This window comes from Cebus imitator, unplaced genomic scaffold, assembly GCF_001604975.1.
Source record: "Cebus imitator isolate Cc_AM_T3 unplaced genomic scaffold, Cebus_imitator-1.0 Scaffold2, whole genome shotgun sequence".
NCBI lineage: Eukaryota > Metazoa > Chordata > Mammalia > Primates > Cebidae > Cebus > Cebus imitator.
This window is the reverse complement of record NW_016107317.1, coordinates 11,006,152-11,020,783: the sequence shown is the minus strand read 5'-3', so window position 1 is coordinate 11,020,783 and position 14,632 is coordinate 11,006,152. Positions and strand designations below refer to the sequence as shown.

The 14,632-nt window shown below is 37.1% G+C and overlaps 1 protein-coding gene across 2 annotated transcripts in view; it reads right to left on the bottom strand.

Moving 5' to 3' along the window:
- Positions 1-14,632, bottom strand: part of SCAF11 (SR-related CTD associated factor 11) — a 78,646-nt gene that overhangs the window by 49,641 nt on the left and 14,373 nt on the right. The window contains exon 2 of one of the 2 annotated variants that reach the window (XM_037738799.1): positions 5,877-6,012. The exons of the other annotated variant lie outside the window; for it this stretch is intronic. The gene's annotated coding sequence lies outside the window, so the exon portion shown is untranslated. The remainder of the gene's footprint in view (positions 1-5,876; positions 6,013-14,632) is intronic. 2 annotated transcript variants of the gene reach the window in all.

The following is a 14,632-nucleotide window of genomic DNA, read 5'->3' as shown; positions in this document are numbered from 1 at the left end:
ACACACACACACACACACACACACACACATATATATATCTATATATACAGTAAGCACTGTCTTCTCTATTTTAAGACCCATACAGTGAAGTACACATTAAGTTTATCACTGAGAAATTGAGAAAACTCAATCAAGTTACAGACTGCCTTTGTTAGAAAGCTGCTTTAATGGCGGGGCGCGGTGGTTGATGTCTGTAATCCCAACACTTTGGGAGGCCGAGGTGGGAGGAGCACCTGAGATCATGAGTTCAATACCAGCCTGGCCAATATGGCGAAACCTTGTCTCTACTAAAAATATAAAAATTAGGTCAGGCATGGTGGCTCACACCTGTAATCTCAGGACTTTTGGAGGCCAAGGTAAGCGGATCACAAAGTCAGGAGTTCGAGACCAGCCTGGCCAGAATGATGAAACCCCATTTCACTAAAAATACAAAAAATTAGCCGGACATAGTGGTGCATGCCTGTAATCCTAGCTACTCAAACGACTAAGGCAAGAGAATCACTTCAAAACGGGAAGGCAGGGGTTGCAGTGAGCCGAGATTGCACCACTGCACTCCAGTGTGGGCAGCAAAAGAGAAACTCCGTCTCAAAATAAATAAATTAAATAAATAAATAAAAATACAAAAATTAGGCAGGCGTGGTGGCATGTACCTATAATCCCAGCTACTTGGGAAGCTGAGACAGGAGAACTGCTTGAACCTGGGAGGCGGAGGTTGCAGTGAATTGAGACTGTGACACTGCACTCCAGCCTGAGCAACAGAGCAAGGCTCGATCTCAAAAAGAAAAAAAAGAAAAGAAATACGCTTTAAAAACTGTTTAAGCATTCCAAATTGTTAGAAGTTCCATGCTTTTGTTCCTGAACATGTCCTGTATTAACTACCTTTATACCTAAAAATGATTATGCCATGTTACTAATTTAGTCATTTAAAATGACAGAAACTTAGCATTTTGCTAGATGAAAGTCCTAAGTCTCAGTTCAACAACTTCTAAACTTGTAACTTGTCCTGTTTATCTGTTCTATCTGCCAGTTTTCAAGGATCCATCTGCGTTTTTTAATAAAAGCTTTGCTTTGAATATCCAGTAGCAGAACACAGTAATACCACATAGAGCCATTGTCCTAGCCAGTAATTTGTGGTCAACAGACCTTAGAGGTAACATGTGGGTAAGCAGGAATACCCTTCCTTGTAGTTACCTATGAAGTTAGATATACCCCAATTTTGTGTTTTAACTATTTATGGCTCTATAATCATAAGTCATATTCTACCTATACTACTTATTAGTTTTACTAATAAGTTCTTTAAATTAACTGTAAGTTCAACTGTATTTTCTTTTAATGGTTAAATTTACTAAATAGATGTTAATTCTAGATCTTTGGTAAACTTACCTTTTCCAATGATTTTAATTTACAAATATCTATCCTTAATGTTTCCTCCTAGGCTTTACCTTTTGATGTTAAATTATCCTTTTAGTCTGTTACTCCTATGATAATGATCTAACATACTTCTATTTTCTAGCTGCCCTTTTCCATTTCATAACATACTGTTTCTGCTGGATACTGAAAGTGATTCTCCATATACGTTAATATAATAATTGGGGAAGAATGGTCTAAGTTTTAAATTTTACTTATCATATAAGAAAGTATTGAAGTTTGGAATTTGAAATTTCAAATAAAGCACTGATACAAATCAGTTTCAAGGAACTCATAACTCATTTTCCCACAGTGGAATACATGGAAATGAGAGTCCTAGGCCAGCCACTACAGTGCATTCAAATATGGGAGTGAAGCAGAGCACACTGGCTTATGCCTGTAATCCCAGCACTGTGGGAGGCTGAGGCGGGCGAATCACTTGAAGTCAGTAGTTCGAGACTAGTCTGACCAGCATGGTGAAACCCAGTCTCTACTAAAAATACAAACAATTAGCCAGGCATGGTGCAATCCTAGCTACAATTAGCCAGGCATGGTACAATCCCAACTACAGACTGAGGCGGGAGAATTGCTCGAACCTGGGAGGGGGAGGTTGCAGTGAGCCGAGATTGCTCCACTGCCCTCCAGCCTGGGCAACAGAGTGAGACTCCATCTCAAAGAACCACCACCCCCCCAAAAACAAACAAACAAACAAACAAACAAATAATGGTAGCGGATTAAGGCATTTCAGTTCTTTAGAATAGTGCTGCCCAACAAGGAATTATTCTATCAAGCACTTAAGTGTGGTCAGTGTATGTGACAAACTGTTAAATTTTAGTGAAGTTTTACTTAATTTAAATAGCCCAATGTGCTACGGGCTACTGTACAGCTATAGCTGCACTGCTACTGTAGAGCACAGCTGTTAAAAAATTATTTCAAGTTATATTTGGGATGCTAAGAATGTACATTCCACTTTAACAGTTGCTGGCCACCTCAAGCCTCAGGGAATCAGAAGGAGCCAGGGGTTCCTAATAACGTAAACTATTCTTTTTGGCCTAGTCTGGTTTGGTTTCTAATTACTACCCTTCTTTCCTTCTCTCTGTCTTTTTTCTTCCAAAGTCTGCTTCTTTCTGCCTATTACAAAACAGAACTCCTTTCCCTTCCAGTTCACTTCAAAATTCCCTCTCCCTGCTTACTCCTACCGTTCTTCAAGTAAGCCCATGGTATCTAAAAATATCTACATCCTCGTTAATACTACGAACTTTAGAGTCTAGCAGGTCTAGATTCAAATCCTGACTCTACCATCATTCAATAAATGGCAATTTATCAAGATCATTGGTTATTATTGGTTATCAAGATCATTATTATTATTGTCAGAAACAACAGAGAGATAGAAAATGGTAACAGAACTGTTGCTTTATACTTTCTTTGTTTTCCCTAAAGCAAATCCAAAGAAAGGACTGAAAAAAGATAAATCTATATTTCTAAATAACAACTAAATTGATCAAGTCTCCTATGAATGTGTGTGTATTTTTTTTTTTTTAAGAGAAACAGTCTTGCTCTCTCATCCAGGCTGCAGCGTGCTTGGTGGCATGATCATAGCTCACTCTCCCAAGTAGCTAGGACTGCAGGTGCATACCACCATACTCAACTAATTTTTTTTTTGGAGACGGAGTCTATTACCCAGGTTGGAGTGTGGCGTGATCTCGGCTCACTGCAACCTCTGCCTCCAATGTTCAAGCAGTTCTCTGCCTCAGCCTCCTGAGTAGCTGGGATTACAGGTGCCTACTACCATGCTGGCTAAGTTTTGCATTTTTAGTAGAGACAGGGTTTTACCATCTTGGCCACGCTAGTCTTGAACTCCTGACCTTGTGATCCACCCACCTTGGCCTCCTAAAGTGCTGGAATTACAGATGTGAGCTACTGCACCTGGCCTCAACTAATTTTTTGTATTTGTAGACATGGAATCTCACTGTTGCCCAGGCTAGTCTCAAACTCTTGACCTCAACCAATCTTCCTGCCCTGGTCTCCTAAAATGCCAGGATTATAGGCATGTGCCACTGTGCCCAGCCTTCTAGTAATATTTTGTCAAAAGGGTAGAATCAGATTCTCTGGTTACAAAGAAAGAAGAGGAATATAAATGGCCATGAGGAAATATCACAGTATTACCAACCCTACTCCCAAGACCAATCTTGCCATGACAGACCCTACTATGGAAGAACACTGATATGATAAATGAAAGACAGAGTTGAATAAAAGGGAAAGTAGGAGAAGTCTCTATGATAGGCACACTTATGCCAAGGACGAAGCACCATTCATGAAGATGCTAAATACTACATGTTCTTGTTTTGTTTTGTTTTGAGACAGGGTCTCACTCTGTCACCCAAACTGGAGTACAGTGGTGTGATCTCAGCTCACTGCAACCTCCTCCCAAGCTTAAGTGATTCTCCTGCCTCAGCCTCCCAAGTAGCTGTGATTACAGGAGCATGTCACCACCACCTGGCTAATTTTTATAAGTTTAGTAGAGACGAGACGAGGTTTCACCATGTTGGCCAGGCTAGTCTTGAACTCAAATGATCCACCTACCTCAGCCTCCCAAAGTGCCAGGATTACAGGCGTGAGCCACCATGCCCGATCCTAAATACTATGTTGATTCACATAAGATCCTCAGAGAATTCACAATAACTCCAGGAACCTCTCTTAGATAGTCTATTTCTCTTTATCCTTTATCTCCCATCCTCTATCCAAGACAAATTGGTCCACAAATTCAACTCTCTGCCCAACAAAATTTGATTTAAAAAAGAGGGGGCATTCAGTGGTGTATTTCAATTATTAAAGACTTGGACACTAGGCAAACTTGTGCTCATGATACTGTCTAGCAATAATAATCAAACGTTAGCCATTACTACTAACCCAGGATCTATCACCTCAATCCTAGTCTTAAATAAAAACATTAAGTTCCTCCCACTTATTCACCAAAATTTTGGTCCTCCCTCAAAGAATGTGATTCTCCATGGAGAAACGATAAACAAGGCTATTTTCTTTTAGTGATGTCTAGGGATGACTACTATCCGTTATTAGAGCAGTGGTCTAAAATCCAGCTGCCTGTTTTTTAAAGTTTTGTTGGAGCACACATATACTCATTTCTTCCCATATTTTCATTTCTACCAACAGTTTCAATTTCACCCAAACTTTATAACTACTAAAACTGAGATTGATATGAAACTCAAAAAACTCTTAATCAATGTTTGTTTTAATAGACTTACATGCTCTGCTTTCTGTTACTATTTCGTATTAGTTCCCGGAATTACTTTCTAGTTCAGTTTCTAAAAAGAATATCACTGATCTGACTGCTTGTTAGCAGTTGATCAACAAAAGCAATTTCTAGTAATCTTTTATATTCACTTCCTCCACTATGGACCTATATTCAGAAAAGGACCAAGCACAATTCAATGATGAACAAATAATCCTATTATCTTGAGGCTTACTAAATAAAATGAAAATTAATAAGCTGAAGTCACCCACACTTACAGGTCTTTTAATAAAATCAGTTTCCTATATCAATCCAGGAAGGGTATGTTTCAGAATGTCCCTAAAATTCTCATTCAGTGTTTGCAACAGGAAGTGAGTGCCAAAATAATCCATGATAAATGTCACCTCACACTAAGCTCTACAATGATCAAAACCTAATTTTTGAAACAAATCATTTTTAAAAGAGTAAAATGAATAAAGAATAAAACATTTCAAAGTGAAAGGCAAGCCAGAAATCCTCAGCCAGACAATAAAGATTGAATTCAAAATAGAACAAGTTTTTCAAGGCTAATATATTTATTCAGAAAGTTCATCAAAAGCCAGGCGCAGTGGCTCATGCCTGTAATCCCAGCACTTTGGGAGGCTGAGGTCGGTAGATCACCTGAGGTTGGGAGTTTGAGACCAGCCTGACTAACATGGAGAAACCTCAACTCTACTAAAAATATTTTAAAAATTAGCCAGGTGTGGTGGCGCATGCCTGTAATCCCAGCTACTCGGGAGGCTGAGGCAGGTGAACCCAAGAGGCAGAGGTTGCGGTGAGCCAAGATCACATCTTTGACACTCCAGCCTAGGCAACAAGAGTGAAACTCTGTCTCAGACAACAACAACAAAAAGTTTACCACCTTTTCCCCATCCAGAATCTCCTGGTCTGGGATTAATAAAGCCTAAAACCTAGTAACAAGGCACTGGTAATGACAGACAGCAAGTTCTAAGAGAATTCTTCTAAATATAAAGCAAGGTGAATAAGGGGGAGGTACGGGGAAGGAGTGTCTCCCAATGTTCAGAAAGAAGGGGTAAACTGCTCCCTTTTTTTTTTTCTTTCCCTGTTCCTCATTCCTCATGTCCAAATTCCTAAATGAGCTGGGTAATAGAGGAAACAACAATGGCAGCAGCAGGAACCTAAAACTCTTAAGAAAGAGAGAGACAAGAACCATCCTCACCAAATAAAAGCACTCTGGCCCAATCTTGTTGACTTCTCTCTTGTCTTCCTGTTACTTGGATCCAGACACAGATGTGGGAAATGGAGTAAATGAAAACCAATTTTCTGGCCAGAAGACAAAAGAGTGTCCCAGGGATCTAGAAAATAGCATGGATATAACAGACAGGAAAGAACTCAAGAAAGTAACAGTAAGCTGTTTTTGAACTCCTAACTCACCCAAGCTGAACATATGTGGATTTAAACCCAAGCAGCTTACCAGACTCTGAAAACTAAAATACAGGATAAACCTCCACACGTCACAGACTGGCTACTGGGTAATGCATACTGAAAAAGTACAAATAGTACTGTAAAGTTGTGAAAACAGAACTGAGGTTAAAAAACTACAACCTACAGAAAGCTGGTTGGATCTTATGACCAACCTGAACCCAACTGGATCAAATGCCTGTAAAAATAAAAATATTGCTGGACACAGTGACTCAAGCCTGTAATCCCAGCACTTTAACAGGTCAAGGTGGGAGGACTGCTTAAAGCTAGTAGTTAGAGACCATCTGGGCAACAAAGGGAGATCCTCTCTCTACAAAAAATAAAAAATATAGAGCCAAGGATGGTGGTATGTGCTTGCAGTCTCAGCTCATCAGGAGACTGGGGCAAGAGGATCCCTTGAGCCCAGGAGTGGAAGGATGCAGTAAGCTACAATCATGCCATGCACTCCAGCCTGGATGCTACAGCAAAACCCTGTCTCTTAAAAAAAAAAATACAAAAAATAAAAACAAAAACATCATTTCCCATAGCATTTAAACAACAGACAAAGTTTTGTAACATAATGTTCAAAATGTACAGAACGCAATCCAAAATCACTTGGCACAGAGAGAAATGGGAAAATAACACTCTCATGGGAAAAGACAATTAAAAGAAAACACCACCAAGATGACACAGCTAGGTGAATTATCTAAAATGAATTATCTAACAAGTAGACAAAAATTTAAAGCCAGTATATATATTCCAATAAGTATAAGTAAATACATTTGAAACAAATGGAAAGCCAAACAATCACAGCAAACAAATAGAAGACATAAAGAACCAAGTGGAAACTAAAAAAAGGGAGAATGGAAATAAAAATACACTGGAAAGACTTAACAGCAGAATGGAAATAAAAGAGTCAAGCGTCAGTGAACTTGAAGATAAACCAATAGAAATTACTCAATCTAAAAAACAAAGAGAAAAATACTGGGGAAAAAAATATTAAAGGCCTAGGGACCTGTGATACAATATCAAAAAACCAACATTCATGTCAAGAATGCAAGAAAAGGAAAATCACTGTAGTAAAGAAGAAAAAATAATGGCTGGAAACTTCCTGAAATTTGGTGAAAGGCATAAACTTCTATGTTTAAGAAGTTCTCACAAACCTCAGACAGAATAATTCCAATGAAATCCATGCCGGGACACACATTAGAGTCAAGCTGCTGAAAATTACAAAGGAAAACCTGGAAAGCACCCAGAAAAAAATACGATGCATTACTCATGAGGGGGAGAGTGTTTAATAATTTGAATCACTAGTGATTTCTCATCAGAAGCCATGCAAGTCAGAAGAAAGGGGAACAATATCCTTCAAGTGCTAAAATGGAAAAGAACTGTAAACTCATCCTCTATCTAGTGAAAATATTCTTCAGCAATGAATGTGAAACAAGATATTCAAAGCGGAAGAAAAATGAGAACTCTTTTCCAGCTCTAAAAAAAAAAATCTTAAATATAAGTTCTGTCAGAAGAGATATAATATTAGGAATTATAGAAGATCAACACAGTAAATGTCTAGGTAAACATAGTTAACTATTCTCATCTTGAATTTTTTAAAAAATGTTTGGCATTAAAAGCAAATATTTATAACACTTCCTGATAAGATTTCTAATACAGACATACCCCAAAAGACATCATGAGTCTAGGTTCAGACCAGAGTAATAAAATAATATTGCAATACAGCAAGTCACATTAAATTTTTGGTTTCCCAGTTCACATAAAGGTTTATATAATGCTGTAGTCTATTAAGTGTGCAACAACATTATGTCTAAAAACTGTACATACTTGATTTAAATATACCTTACTGCTAAAAATGCTAACAATCATTTAAGCCTTCGGCAAGTCATAATCTTTTTGCTAGTGGGGAGTCTTGCTTTGATATTGATGGTTGCTGACTAATCACAGAATGGTAGCTGCTGAAGGGCAGGGTGGCTGTGGCAATTTCTTAAAATAAGACCACAATCAAGTATGCCACACTGACAGACTCCTCCTTTCACAAAAAATTTCTCCGTAGTATGAGATGTTATTTGACAGCATTTTATCCACAGCAGAACGTCTTTCAAAATTAAAGTCAATCCTTTCAAACTCTGTTACTGTGTTATCAATGAAGTTTATGTACTGTTTTAACAATGTTCACAACACCTTCACCAAGAGTACATTCCATCTCAAGAAACCACTTTCTTTGCTCATCTCTAAGAAACAACTCTTCATTCATGATTTATCATAAAATTGCAGCAATTCAGTCACATCTTCAGGCTCCAATTCTAATTCTATAATAGTTTTCTTGCTGTTTATACCACTTCTGTAGTTACTTCCTCCACAGAAGTTTTGAACCACTACAAGTCTTCCATGAGGGTTGGAATCAACTTCTTCACAATCCTGTTCATATTTTAATCTCTTTCCATGAATCAAGAAAGTTCTTCATGGCATCTAGAATGGTGAATCCTTTCCAGAGGCTTTCAATTTACTTTGCCCATATCTATCCAAGAAATCACTGTCTAAAGTAGTTGTAGCCTTATGAAATGTATTTCTAAGAGAATAAAACTTAACAGTCAAAATTACTTCTTGATCAAGGGGTTGAAGAATAGATGTTGTGTTAGCAGGCATGAAAATGTATCTCTGTATATTTCCATCAGAGCTCTTGGGTACAGAGCTCTTGACTAGGTGTACTGTTAATTATTAAATACCATGTTGAAAGGAATCTTTATCTGAGCAGTCGTTCTTACAGTGAGCTCAAAATATTCAGTAAACCATTCTGTAAATAGATGTGCTGTCATCCAAGCTTTCTTGTTTCATTTATATAGCACAGAGTAGATTTAGCATAATTCTTAAGGGCCCTGGAATTTTCAGAATGGTCAATGAGCCCCGGTTTATAAATTTATAGTCACCAGCTGCATTAGCCCCTATCAAGACAGTCAGCCTGTCCTTGGAAGCTTTGAAGCCAGTCATTGACTTCTCCTCTCTACCTATGAAAGTCCTAGATGGCGTCTTCTGTCAATAGGAGGCTGGTTCATCTGCGTTAAACATCTCTTGCTTAGTATAGCCACTTTCATCAATGATGTCAGCTAGACTTTCTGGATAACCTGATGCAGATTCTGCATCAGCACGTGCTGCTTCACCTTGCACTTTTATGTTATGAAGATGGCTTATTTCCTTCAACTTCATGAACTAACCTCTGCCAGCTTCAAACTTTTCTTCTGCAGCTTACTTGCCCCTCTCAGACTTCATAGGCTTGAAGAGAGTTAGAGCCTTGCTTTGGATTAGGCTTTGTGTTAAGATAATGTTACGATTGGTTTGACCTTCTACACAGATCAAACTTTCTTGATATCAGCGATAAGGCTGTTTGGTCTAACTTCAATATTGTTGAGGAACAGGGAGGTCCGAGGAGAACTGGAGCGATGAGAGAACAGCTGATCAGTGGAGCAGCCAGCACACACGTAAGCATATTAACTTATGCCTTATATGGGTGCTCTTTGTGGTGCCCCAAACTAATTACAATAGTAATATCAAAGATCACTGATCACAGAACACAAGAAATATAATAATAATGAAAAGATCTGAAACACTGTGAGAAATACCAAAATGTGAAAGAAACATGAAGTAAACAGAAGTTGTTGGAAAAGTGGCGCCAAACCTGCTTGATGCAGGGTTGCCACAAACCTTCAATTTGTAAAATATGCAGTATCTACAAAACCCAATAAATGGAACTACATAAAAAGAGGTATGCCTATATTGTGTACATTTAATACAAGACAACTGCAACATAAAGGGAGAAAAGGAAAGGGACATACATGGCGGCCAAGACCTCTATCTCATTTCTAGTGGTAAAATACAAATGCCAAGTAGGCTAAAATATTTAAGTATGTATAATTCTTAGAGCTACCACTAAAAACATTAGTCAATGACTTGTGTCACTCCGTCTTCATATCAAGAAGGGTGAGTAAAGTACAGTAAGATATTTTGAGAGAGAGCCCATATTCACATAACTTTTATTACAGTATATTGTTATAATTGCTCTATTTTGTTATTGTTAATCTTTCTGGTGCCTAATTTATAAGTTAAACTTTATCATGAATATGTACATATAGAAAAACATAATATACGTAGAGTTTGTTACTATCTGTAGTTTCAGGCATCTACTTAAAACATAGCTCCTATGGACAAGTGGTAACTACTATACCCAGTTTCCTTCAAATCAGTCCAGGTTGGTCAGTTAAAATACTAAAAAACGTTCAAATAACCCAAAGAAGGAGGGTACAGAGGAACAAAAATAGAGGAAACACACAGAAAACAGACCTGAACCCAAACATAACCATAGTTAAAACATGTGAGATGCAGCAAAAACACTACAATATTAAATTTCTTCTATCAGAAAAGGTCTCAAGTCAGTAATTTAAACTTTCATGTTAAGAAACTAAAAAAGGAGCAAAATATATAGAAAACGGGCAGAAGAAAGAAAATAAGGAGAACAGAAATCAATAAAATTGAGAACAGAAAAACAGATAAAAATCAACAAAACCAAAAGCTCATTCTTTGAAAATATCAATTTAAATTTCTTGCCAGACTGATGATGTAGATAACCCAAATAGTCTTAGCAGTATTTGAAGAAACTGAATTTGTAGTTAAAAGCATTCCAAAAAAGAAACCTCTAGGCCCACGTAATTTCCCTGGTGAATTCTACGAAATATTTAAACAAGAAGTGACACCAAATCAACACATCTCTTTCAGAAAATGGAAGATGAGCACTTTCCAAGTCATTATATGAATCCAGCATTATCCTGATACAAAAAACAAACAAACAAAGATAGTACAAAAAAAGAACACATTTATATTCTGCTCATCAAAATAAAAACTATGGTACAATCACATAATGAAATACTGCTCAGCAAGAAAAAGAAATGAACTAGCATTTCAGTCAACAAATTGAATGCATCTTAAAGGTGTTCTATTTTGTGAAAGAAGCCAGTCTTAAAAGGCTACATATTATAGAACTGCATTTACATGCAAAACTATACTGATGAAGAACTTGTCAGCAGTTACCTGGGTTAGGAGGACATATGACTACAGAGATAGCACAACAGATTTTGGAGAGGGATAGAACCATTGCAAATCTTGACTGTGGTGGCAAAACAGATCTATACATGTATTAAAATTCACAGAACTATAAACCTCAAAAAAGCTCAATTTTACCATATATAATAAAATTTAGATTTTCTTAAAAAGACTAACATGAAAGCAATTTTTAAAAAATATTATGAACTAAAATATAAATTGTTAACATTTTCAAGAAAGGCACTTTTTCACTGTGAACTTCATAGTCTCAGTCATTCCAATGCTTATAACTATTGCCAACACAGAAGTTACCCAAATTATACTGCCACAAGATGAGCTTGGGGAGGAGGTGTCTGAATGTTTTCTCCATTTCTGGAGCACTGACAGGTCTGAGAGACAACGGAGACCTATAACCTGTAGTGATACAGAGATTAAAAACAGGCTCAATTTAACAGCTCCACTAAATTCTAAGGCAGAGTTGCAGAAACAGATCAGTTCCAAAACACTAATAATGATAGCATGGGGGATCACTGGAGGAAGACCTCCATTATGACTCTTAGGTGACACTCTGTTAGGTTACATTCTTAGGTGACAGTTGTCTACTCTATGGGAAGAATATATTTACAATGCAGTACTTTATTTAAGAAAATAAAAATGAGTGCCTTTTATGTGCCTGGATAGTTTACCATGAGAGTCTGATGAAGAAATTATCATATATGACAGGCTTCCATTATTTCTCCAAATAAAAAACAACTGTAAACAGTAGTATATGTCCTTCGATAACTATAATATATTTATGCAATTGTTGTCTAATAATCCCACCCCTGCATAAGGTATGGAGGACAGAATATAAAGAGTTGATGACGTAATCTTCATTTAAACTCAAGACTCTCATTCCCATTTACTAAAGTACAATGACATAACTAATTTATATGGTAAGGTCAAACCCGAAGCTCTCTTATATTTATTCCCGCCAGGCAATTTCTGAATGCCTACTGCAGGTACTTTAAAGGGAAGAGTTGTATGTGTGGGCAAGTAGAGTTTACATACAGAAAACTAAACTTTATGCCTATTAGAGACAGAAAGCAAAAGAGCAGTGAGATGTTACAGACTCATTTTTACAACCAAGCCTCCCAAGATCATAGGAGCACTTGGGATCAACAGCACTGTATTTTCACATATAGCAGGCAGAATAGTAAAAAGAAGAAAGGAATTCTGGATGGAAGTACGGAAGCAAAGGAAGAACTGGTGAATTTTCATCCTTTTAATAAAACAGGAAAACTGTCAACTATATTTTTACTTTAACACTTGGTGTACCTTGGAAAGACTTCTGAGCAGAAATGACAATACCTGTCCATCTGCTCACCTCTCAATAAAGGGAAATGGGAAAATTATGTAGGACATAGAAAATACTTGCAAATAACAAACAAAGCTCTCTTAGTTTATTTGTGTTGCTGTATTAAAAAAAAAAAAAAAACAGAAATGACCTGAGGTAATTTATGAAAAACAGAAATTTTTCACAGTTTTGGCGGCTAGGAAGATCAAAGGCATTAGCAGGTTCAGTGCCTAGTAAGGATCTGGTCCCTGCTTCCAAGATGGCACCTGTTACTGCATCTTCAAGTATTAAGTGTAGGGCTTTTAGGAAGTGATTAGGCTGTGAGGGTTCTGTTCTCATGGATGGCCTTATAAAAGGGGTCTGCTAGTTCTCTCCAGCCCTTATATAAGGCACTAATTCCATCCACATAATAGGGACCAATTCCATCCATGAAGGCAGAGCCTTCACAGCTTCATCACCTCCTAAAAGTCCCACCACTTAATACTGCTGAATTCAGGATTAAGTTTCAACACGAATCTTGCAGAGGGCAGGAACACTGAAACCACAGAAAAATCCTAAGGGTTAAAGGGGCAGAATTAGTGAAAATAAATGACCACATACAAACGCGTGTTACAGAAGAATGAGAATGGATGTAATCTACAATAGGAAAAAAGGGATGATGTTCAAAACACTGATTCTGAAATTTCACCCTGTTCTATTTGGACAAGATTTTAAAAACTCTACATTACAGAGTTTCAACTCCAGAAATTAGTTTCTCTTGCAGGAATGCTGAAAGTTACTCTTTGGCTGATTCCTTGAGAATTGTTAACTTTCTTCATACTAATCCCTTAAAAACTGGTACAAGTAGCTATTATGAAACGAAAAGGGGAAAAAGCAATTATTTTGCATAGTAAACAGGACATCTACTGTTTTCTTTAGCTATGCCTATTATCTGAATATCTTAAACACCAACTCATCCTTCCAGGTATCTCAGAGATAAGCACAATTATGTTACATAAACGTATGTAAATCAATGTGCCCTCATGTAAATATTTTACACATAATTTAAAGAAGCATTTCACAATCCTACTCCTAGAAAATACTACAACTTTAACCCAGATACTGATTATATTACATATTATGCAAACTTAACGAAAATTCTGCCACTTTAGCATTAAGGCATAAATAGATAATGGGATTCTTTTCCTAAATGTAATCATATTACAAATGCTACAAACACTCACAAACTGGATTTTTGTGTAAGGTTTTCACATTATTTTTAGCTACTACTTTCTCACAGGTCATGAATTATCTCCTTTAACTTTTATAGAACCTGGTAAAAGAGATATGTCAATTTTACATACAATGAAAGTAAGTAACATGCCCAAGATCAACAAGCCAGCGTTAAGTAGTAGGACTGGAACCCATTAGCAATTTACCAGTAAATAACACAAATATTAATACAAGTCACCAGAAATTGCAAGTATTCAAACAAGAAGTGGTAATATTCTTAATGATTCAAAGGACTGCAAAAATGGTAAGCTTTTACCTGCCCTCTTTATCACTATATTGCCAGATCCAACAGCATGCCTTCAAAGGAGTGTCCAATAAACAGCTTTGAATGAATTATAAATATGTTCAACAACCACAGCACATGTTATTTGTCAGGTATGATTCTACCTACACGTAGCCCCTCTCTCTATGTATGACATATTAAAAAAACACTATGATCTTGAGAGATTAACTTCATTTTACTGTGATACTGTCATTACCTTCATTTTATTTTGGAAGCACCTAGCGAGTGGTGGAGCTGGGACTGAAATTCAGGTAATCAGGCTCCCCTATGCTCTTAACCATGACACTAAACTGCCTAACAAAATAGCTTTGTAAGGGTCATAAGTTATCCAACGACTCACCTGAATACCATCTCCCTACAGTATTTAAGTAACTAATTAAATAACATTTATCTGAGTCCAGTGGTAATAGCAGCTAACTCTATGTTCCATTCTCTTAAATTACCTCTAGTGAGTGATTTTCAAGCCCTTTTAGTGCAAAGAACCTGAGAGTAGAATAACTGGATCAAGACCATCCTGCTC